The 9493-nt window shown below is 34.2% G+C and overlaps 1 long non-coding RNA gene across 1 annotated transcript in view; it reads right to left on the bottom strand.

Moving 5' to 3' along the window:
• LOC108534207 (uncharacterized) overlaps positions 1-3230 on the bottom strand; it is a 17874-nt gene extending 14644 nt beyond the window's left edge. The window contains exons 1-2 of the long non-coding RNA XR_001886917.1: positions 3156-3230; positions 2706-2905 (exon numbers count right to left, since the gene is read on the bottom strand). This is a non-coding gene — a long non-coding RNA (uncharacterized LOC108534207). The remainder of the gene's footprint in view (positions 1-2705; positions 2906-3155) is intronic.
• Positions 3231-9493: the final 6263 nt, after the last annotated feature.

Genomic DNA, 9493 nt, shown 5'->3' with positions numbered 1-9493 from the left:
TATATATATATATATATGGGGGGTGTATTTTTATAGATATATGGTTATACAATCAAAGTTTTATGTGCAAAAGCCTGAGATGTATGGCTTTGGAAAACAGGATAAGTTTTAGGAAGTAAAGATTGGAGGGGAGAGGCAGTCAAGAGATAAACTTGATCTTATTAATCTTCAGAGAAGTCCTAACTTTTAGACATTATTAGACATATTTCACAGAAGTCATGGTACTGATTCCTGGCCAAATCTGCTGTATACAAAAGCCTATTCAATCTTTTACTCTATACAGCTGAGATATTAAATTGGAAGTTACTTATTTTAATAACATAATTTTTCTATATAATGCTTCACAATTCCAAAGCATCTTCACGTAAATTACCTTATTTTAAACTCATAACCACCTTGTGAAGCAGAAGGTAAGCATATTTATTCCCATTTACACATGAGGGAACAACGGCTTAGTGTAATAAGAACTGGCGAAGATTACCACAGATTTATGGAGTAAAATCTAAGTCATTTTATTCCCAATTTTGCAAACTTTTATTCTCTGTTTCTTAGTGTCATAGTTACTGTGATAAAATGGGCAGTCATGACTGCATATTTGTTCTTATATAGAATTTATAACATCTTCTTTTAAGAGTATAATTAATAAAATTTTTAAAACCGGGACTTGAACTGGGTGAATTCAGAGGATAGAGGACAAGCTGGCACACATACTGAAAAATGTAGAATGCAAGAAAAGGCCCAAGTGCTCTGAATGGATGGGGATAGCTTAAAGAAATTGTCATCACAGAGTTTAGCTTGTAACTGGGAAAGTAACTTTTTCAAATGGCTTCATGAACCATCTCCTATACATAAGCAGAACAGAATATACCAAAATGTCTAAACACACATGCCTGTTTGAGTCCTTTGATAACACTATTACTAGTTGTTTCCTCTACAAGGTTAGGTTGGATTTGGCCAGTTAATTGAAACTGAAGAAAACAAAATCTAAACAGATTACATGGGAGCTCAAATTTGAAGGAGGGATTCTTTTAGGGAACATGCATTCAACTAGCCAATGTTAACATGCAGGACCACGTTAGACATATGAGAAATAATGCTACACAATTTTCAGTCCTGTCAGCTGTAGCTAAGGAGTTATGGTGAATACTATAGTTAGGTCAATCACCTATATGTTGAGACTGACAGTTACCAAGGAGAGCTAATGTGTCGATCCAAGTGATATTTAAAAACCACAGTTAGATTAGTTTAGATGAGGTTGTAATTCTCTTTTTCATCATGAATTTTATTTTCCTTTGTCAAAGATGTAATAATACTGAATAGACTTTAAATGATTTAAAGCCTCATAATAATTTCACTATTCATATCTCATTAATTACTTAACATTATAATGATGGCCTACCTCATAAATAGAAATACAAAATAGGCCACAATGATAGAATATAGCCCTTGTTTTTTGCTGAGATAAATTTGAAGAGATCACAATATTGAAGATATTTCAATACTTAACATGCAAAGAAAATAAAACTTGCAAAATTAAATTCAGTCCTTTTACATGATTAAAAGAATGATAATTTTGCAAAGCATTATAGAATCTTTTTCTCTCAGGTCTACATTTTTTCTGGCATGTCTTTCAATTGTGCTAAAAGCAAATACAGTACATCCTATGTTTTGTCATGTAGGGTATCATATTGTCTCCTTCATAGCATTGCTGTAAATACATAAGGAGAAGAAAAATTAAAGTACCAAATAGGGCGTGTGTGTGTATGTGTGAGTGTGTGTGTGTGTTTATCACAAAGTTAATATAAGTTTAAGTACTATAACTACTACAGAACTCTAATTCTCAAACTGGATTTTGTATCAGAATAGTCTTAGAAGTTGTCAAGATACAGGTTTTGTGGCCCTACTTTTTTCCTACCAAATCAGAACATCAGTGTTGCGGTGCCCATAAACCTATATTTGCAATACTCTCCATGGTGATTCTGATTCTGATGTGCAGCTGGATTTGAGGACCACTGATAAGATATTCATATCAAATATTAAATGTGTGTACATAATTAGTATTGAAAATACATGTGGTGTTTCTTTGAAATTGTAAAATATCTAAAATAATGATTTTATTAGTAACTCCATGCCCAACATCACCATAGTAAATGCTGCAAAGTATTAAATACCTAGCATAGTGCCTCTTAACAGCTTATTGTGCTGGCTTGGGTCATGGGTGATAGTTAGCAAGAAGATTATCAAACGTGAACTGGATTATCAAATGAAAACTTGATGAACTCTTCTATACTGCAGGAAAAGGGGAAGAGTGACTTCAGGGTAAAGAGCATATGTCATCAGCTCAACAGTAGCCCAAAGACCCCCTTCAGTGTTTTCCACATCCCTTCATGTAATTATGGTAATTATCATTGATTATGCTCAAAGTTTTTTCTAGGTAGTCTTTTAAACATTTGCATAGATTATTTAATATAATTCTCACCAAAAATATTATGTGTTATTAAATCCATGTTACAATCTGGAAAACTGAGGGTTTCACAGACACCTATATTTTGTAACTACTAAGATAATACAGTAACTACAAAATACAGTTACTACAGATAATACAGTTACTGTAAAAATGCAGTAACTCTACAGGTAACAATGATAACAAAAGATTGTCTTCAAAAATATAGATAACACAACTAACAGCAAAATAGCAGACTTACTTTCCTCATTGCCAGAGTACTAGGACTCCTTCTCCCATACTTCTTCCCATGCCTCTGCAGTGCTTGGTTCAATGAAGGTTAGCCTACTTTACTTTGGGACCACATCAATCAGGTACTGCAGGGCCAGTGGGCAGTAGAGACTTTCTATTAAGTTTTCTTATGAGTCACTGGTGAAGCATAGGAGTTCCCTGCCTCTGGCACTCCATAGGAAAAAAAAAAAAAAAGGAACAAAAGAAAACAGGCAATTTGCCCCTGTCACATAGATTAATCAAGAAAGCTATAACCTTTGTATATTTAGTTTGTCTCTGATAAGGGGAAAAGGGCATTATGAGAGATACAGACAGGAATCACTTCAATCATCTTTAAATGTCTTAGGACACAAGGCAAGGAGCTTAACGCTTTCATTTAACACATGTATTCTTTTTCTCTTGAAGTTTCTGTAATTATTACCTGTGCTCCTTCTATCACGCTGTATTGTGAAAACTTCAGAGAAAAGAAGCGAGTTCTATAGATCAAAGAAAAAACTGACTGGAAAAAAAAAGGATTGTCTTTCTACTAAACACACACACATATTCTGTTGTTATGGCAACATAAGATCTAAGAATGGCACACCAAATAATATGGTACCAAGGCACATTATTATACTGTCATCAAATGTCACAATAAATGTGCTTCAGCTCCTGAATATAACATACAGTATTGTTTTCTGTTCTTCTCAGTAGTTTCACTTGAGGTCAAAGCAACTTTTTTGAATGAAGACCAAATATCACCCATCGCCCTTCTTGATAAATCTTTCTTGCATAAAGATATCCCACTAATTTCACTGAAAATATATGCAGTAGATTGAAAATTGGGCTATTTCTTCTGTTTCCTAAGGGAACAACTGTTTATCCTTCAAAACCCATTACACTGTATCTATATAGCAATATGCTTAGCTGAGGAATTCGTTTGTGTGTGTGTGTAATGTGTGTATATATATGTGTGTGTGTGTGTGTGTGTGTATGTATAAATAACTTTTATTGACTAAAAATTGGCTACAAATATGTAGACAAAGTAAATCATACTGATTTAGATAAAACAGATTGGTTTAGTATATCTTCCCACATGCTTTTAATCTTTAAAAATATATTTATGTAAGAGAGCAGTGATGGAAATTTTACCATTTTTTGGATGGTGCTGCAAATTATACAGTTGCTTTATTCGTCATATTTTCTCTAATATCCTGATATGCATATGTATGTTAATGTTCTATTATGGTATTGACTCACAACCATACCATGTGACTTTGCCAATGGAAAGACAAAAAAAAAAAAAGAGGAAGGATGGGTTACAAGTCAGCAGCATTTTTCTGCAGAACAATATGGAGAGATTGCAACAACAGTGAAAAGGTGAGTTATCTAGGAGGTTTTAGAAATAATAGGAAAAGATCACACATTTTAAACAAGCATGAAGTACTGAGAACTAACATGGGGAGCATCTGAAATTGGCATTAGGGACTGTTTCCTCTTTCATGTAGGAGCAGAAGAGGAATAAAAAGGAAGGCTAGGTTGACGTAGAACATGAGGTTTCAAATATGTGTCCTTGGGTGTATGTCACCCTCATGCCTTACGGCCCTTCCACCCCTGATATTTCACTCTAATTCTGCACCTAGATGTTTTATTTTAAACCAAGAAGTTGTCACCAAAATATAGAAAATGCAGATGACCCCAACTTACTATAATTTGACTCACGACTTTTTTGACTGCAATAGTGTGGAAGCAATACCTGTTCATTAGAAACCGTACTTGGAGTACCCATAGAACCATTCTGCTTTTCATTTTCAGCTCAATGTCCAATAAATTACAAGAGATATTCAACACTTTATTGTAAAATAGGCCCTGTGTTAGATTACTTTGCCCAACCATGGGCTACAGTAAATATTCTGAGCACTTTTAAGGTAGGCTACGCTAAGCTATGATGTTCAATAGGTTAGGGGCATTACATGTATTTTTAACTTAGGATCTTTTCAAGTTATGATATGTTTATCAGGACATACCCTCATCATAAGTCAAGGAGCTTCTGCAGATTTCTGAATTGTACCAGTCCATTTCCAGAGTCTTCTACATTTATCGCTAGGAGCTCATTTCAACAGAAAAATAAATCCATAAAATTGCCATTCAGTTAGTGTCAGCTAATTCTGCTGCTCTGTCCCTATTTATTTGAAAAATGTGCTATCCCACAACACAGTATATTTGTGAGTGAACTAGATTAAGGGTGATAATACTGAACCTACTAATTTAAAATATATTCTGGGGCTCTTAGCTTAGTCAAACATATTTAATGTTTCTCTTCTCAATGTTATTCTCTCCAACTACCCATTTCAAGAAATAATTTAACACTGAGTGGAGAGCTGTACACTGATAAAAGAGGTCTATTGTCCCCAAAGCATTTACTATCAGTTTACTCAGACTATCTTAAAATGCCAAAGAAAATGAAATTCCAATTCAGTAATTTAGCCATGTGCTAAATGTATTTTCTGATGAGATTGCTGCATATTACTGAAGTCCAAATTAGAAAGTCGGTGAAAATTGATTGGGAAATCTAAGGACTGCATTAAAAAGACAAAGGCATTAATGGAAATAACATGGACTTCAGTGAATGTTTGAAACATTTCAGAATTTTATTTTTATTTAGAAGTACAGGTTGTTGTACAACACCAAGTGTGTTCAAGCTACCTATAGAAATCTGGCAGGGGGACATGAAACCATCTTTGAAAACACCCACAAACATCTTTACAACTGTAGTTTATCTATCACTCATAAATACTTTGATGCAGGAAAGTTCCCAGGCACCCAGCTAGAGAGCATGTTAAATTTTGAAGCATATTTATGGAACAGTTATGGGACTTGGGCTTAGCACCAGATGTCAAAATATCCATCAACTTTTGAAAGATTTTTCTCTCCTATGGAAACACAAAGGAGGAAAAGGCGACACTCTTCTCAATTTTTCATTTTTAGGTAGTACTGGCACAGGTGTGCTGTTGTTCCCTGTGGTTTTACTGTTTAGCGATCATGAAGAACCTTAGATTTGAAAACACTCTCCCTCATTAATCATCAGTTCCTCACACTGTGATGTAGGCTCTACAGTGAGTTCCTCCTAACAGGGCTGAAAGGGAAGGTGAGGAGAGACAGCACCACACACACACACACATGCAAAAGTGTACACAAGCACACACACAATTGATTTTGTCATTTCTTACATTCATTTATTGGCCTGTTCTATATATTCAATAAATGACTAAACACCATCAGAATTGACACTAATATGTAATTATACGTAATTGTAAAAGGGGGTGATTACATTTATGGGTAATGTTCTTAGTTTATTTAGTTACATGAATACCTATGACTTATAGTAGAAGAAGAATTTTAAGAACATTTATTTGCTTCCACAATCATTGCTTGGAAATATTAATCCCATTGATGTTCAGATATCCCCCTGCTGTCTTTTATATTCATCTACTTTCATTTTTCTTCTCATTCCGTTTTCTTTCCCTCTTTGCTGCTGGAAGTCAGGGACCCTGAACAGAGGGACTGGCTGAAGCCATGGCAGAAGAACATAAATTGTGAAGATTTCATGGACATTTATTAGTTCCCAAAAGTAATACTTTTATAATTTCTTATGCCTGTCTTTACTGCAATCTCTGAACATAAATTGTGAAGATTTCATGGACATTTATCACTTCCCCAGTCAATACTCTTGTGATTTCCTATGCCTGTCTTTTCTTTAATCTCTTAATCCCGTCATTGTCATAAGCTGAGGATGAATGTCACCTCAGGACCCTGTGATGATTGTGTTAACTGCACAAATTGTTTAAACAATATGAAATCTGGTCACCTTGAAAAAAGATCAGGATAACAGCTATGTTCAGGGAACAAAGGAGATAACCATTAGGTCTGGCTGCCTGAGAGCCGGGTGGAACAGAGCCATATTTCTCTTCTTTCAAAAGTAAATAGGAGAAATATTGCTGGAACATCTTTTTCTCCGCGAGGAACATCCCTGAGAAAGAGAATGTGTTCCCAAGGGGAGGTCTCTAAAATGGCCTCTTTGGGAACGTCTGTCTTTTACAGTTATAGATAAGGGATGAAATAAGCCCTGGTCCCCCGTAGTGCTCCCAGGCTTATTAGGGCAAGGAAATTCCCACCTAATAAATTTTGGTCAGACCAGTGGTCTGCTCTCAAACCCTGTCTCCTGATAAGATGTTATCAATGACAATGCATACCTGAAACTTCATTAGCAATTTTAATTTCACCCCAGTCCTGTGATCTTGCCCTGCCTCCACTTGCCTTGTGATATTTTATTGCCTTGTGAAACATGTGATCTCTGTGACCCACACCCTATTTGTACACCCCTCCCTTTTGAAAATCACTAATAAAAACTTACTGGTTTTGCAGCTTGTGGGCATCACGGAAACTGCCGACATGTGATGTCTCCTCCAGACACCCAGCTTTAAAATTTCTCTTTTGTACTCTTTCCTTTATTTCTCAGACCAGCTGACACTTAGGGAAATAGAAAAGAATCTATGTGAAATAATGTTGAATTATTGTGGGCTGGTTTCCCCCAAAACCTCTTAAAATGACTTACTGTATACTGGGCCTTCTCACTTTCGTTCTTCCTCTTTTAGTCTGTCTCCTCTGTGTGTTTCTCCTGCATTCCAATATTTTCACTCTTTTCTAACCATCTTTTCTACTTTCTGTACTTTTCAGTGACATTACCTCCTGCTTATCACTTTTTTATTGCCTTTAATATTTATCTTTATCCTCTCATCTTTTTTACTCAGATATTTTTCTCCCTTCTGTGATAAATTTCTGTTTCTCCTATAATGGACATTTTTCCTTTCCTCTTATTTGAATGTTTCCCTTTCTTTTTTTCCCCATGATTAATATTTTCATCTCCCACATTTTTCTCAAATGCTAATTTTGCTTTTACTTCCTTTGTTTTCTCGTCCATTTGCCTTACCTTTATTATTCTCTATTCTTATGAGAAAATATCCTCTTTATCATCATTTCTTGCTTTTTTATTCATTGGCTCTACACTATAGTCCTCTTCATAGATATTGCAGGTGGCACTACTGATTTCTCAGTCCTTAAAAGGTCATTTTCCTTAATCAAGTGTCCTAGGGTTGATTTTAGATGTCATCATAAGTCCTGCCTTATTGGTCTGCTCTATTTGTTGAATAAATTATTAACTCTAGTGAGAATTAACACTAATAAGTAATTACCTGTAATTATAAAAGGGTAATAATCATTTTGAGAGTTCGAATCCTTGTTTTATTTGATTACATAAATACCTATTAACTCCAGTAGAATAAAATCATTGATATTGATTTAAAGGTAACCAAAGGTATTACCCTACCTTTGAGACACTACAGTAGATTGGAGTGACTAAATATACATTTTCTTATCTTTAAATAGAGGTTAATCAAATTTGATCACAATTTTTTCTTTACCACACTACCTTTATTTTGCCAACCAAAAAATAACGTGCAATAATTCAGAAATAAACTTGACAATACAATAAATGCAGAAACACACACAAGTACACACATTTAAATATCTCTTTTACTTCATCTTTTGTTGACTATTTTCACTACATAATGAAGGGTCTCTGTTACAGACTACCTGTGCTATTCATTAACTGATACTTTACCAAACCTATAAACTAACTTAGGAATAATTGACATCTATATACTATTTTATCTCATCATTTATAAATATTCATAACAATTTTTGAGGACTAACCTCTACAGAAGTCCTGAAGAAAAACACTGAGCCAAAAGAGAGATTTTCATGTCATCCATTGGGGAAAATAATAATAAAAGAACAATCAATATAAAGATATAATTTTAATACCATAATTAATAAAACAAGAGAGGTATGTGAAGCACCAAGAGCATATAGAGATTGACCTCAATCTAATAAAATTTAGGGGAGGCATCTCTGATGAAATGAAGCTTGAGAGGTTGTAGGAAGAGTATGTGGTACTGAAAGAGGAAATGCCACATGCATTTAAACATATGGACCCATTGTATTTTTTGTTAGCTTGTTTTAGGTTTTTAGAATTATTTTATTACTACTAAGAAATGAGTCAATTTTTGAGCGTGTTATTTTATACCCGTGTATACATGTATATATAGATTAACTTATATTAGTTCAAATAATCTTCACTTGATTACCACAGAATTTTTCTTAAATATGCTTTCTTTTGTGTAATATCACAATGGTGATATTTTGCAGTCTGTTTCAGTTTTCTATTTCTGCATAACAAATTACCACAAAATAGCAACTTAAAACAACAGGCAATTATTATTTCATGGTTTCAATAGGTCATAAATCCTATTGCTCAGACTCACCAGGTTAATACTTTACCCCTTTTTATTAACCCAAGGTCAACTGATTAGTAAACTAATCATGAGAGTGATATTTCATCATTTTCATAAATTAGATCTGTACTCAATGGGAGGGGATTATACAAGAGATTTTGTGTGAGTGTGTGTGTGTGTATGTGTACTGGGTGTAGTGGGGGCATGAAACTTGAAGGCCATTGTAGAATTCTGACTGCCATGAATACTCAACTCATTGTAATTTTAATAAGAAAGTAACAGTAAGTTTATAATATAAATTCTTGGCTTAAATTTAATATCCTTTATTATGTTGGAAAAATCCATATTTATATTCATCTATTTTCTGAAGGATTTTGTTAAACAAAACCTTGTTAGTATTTTATTAAGTTCATTTGGGGAGGTTTTG

The sequence above is a fragment of the Rhinopithecus bieti genome, unplaced genomic scaffold, assembly GCF_001698545.2.
Source record: "Rhinopithecus bieti isolate Rb0 unplaced genomic scaffold, ASM169854v2 scaffold_19, whole genome shotgun sequence".
Lineage (NCBI taxonomy): Eukaryota > Metazoa > Chordata > Mammalia > Primates > Cercopithecidae > Rhinopithecus > Rhinopithecus bieti.
This window is presented reverse-complemented; position numbering and strand designations above follow the sequence as displayed.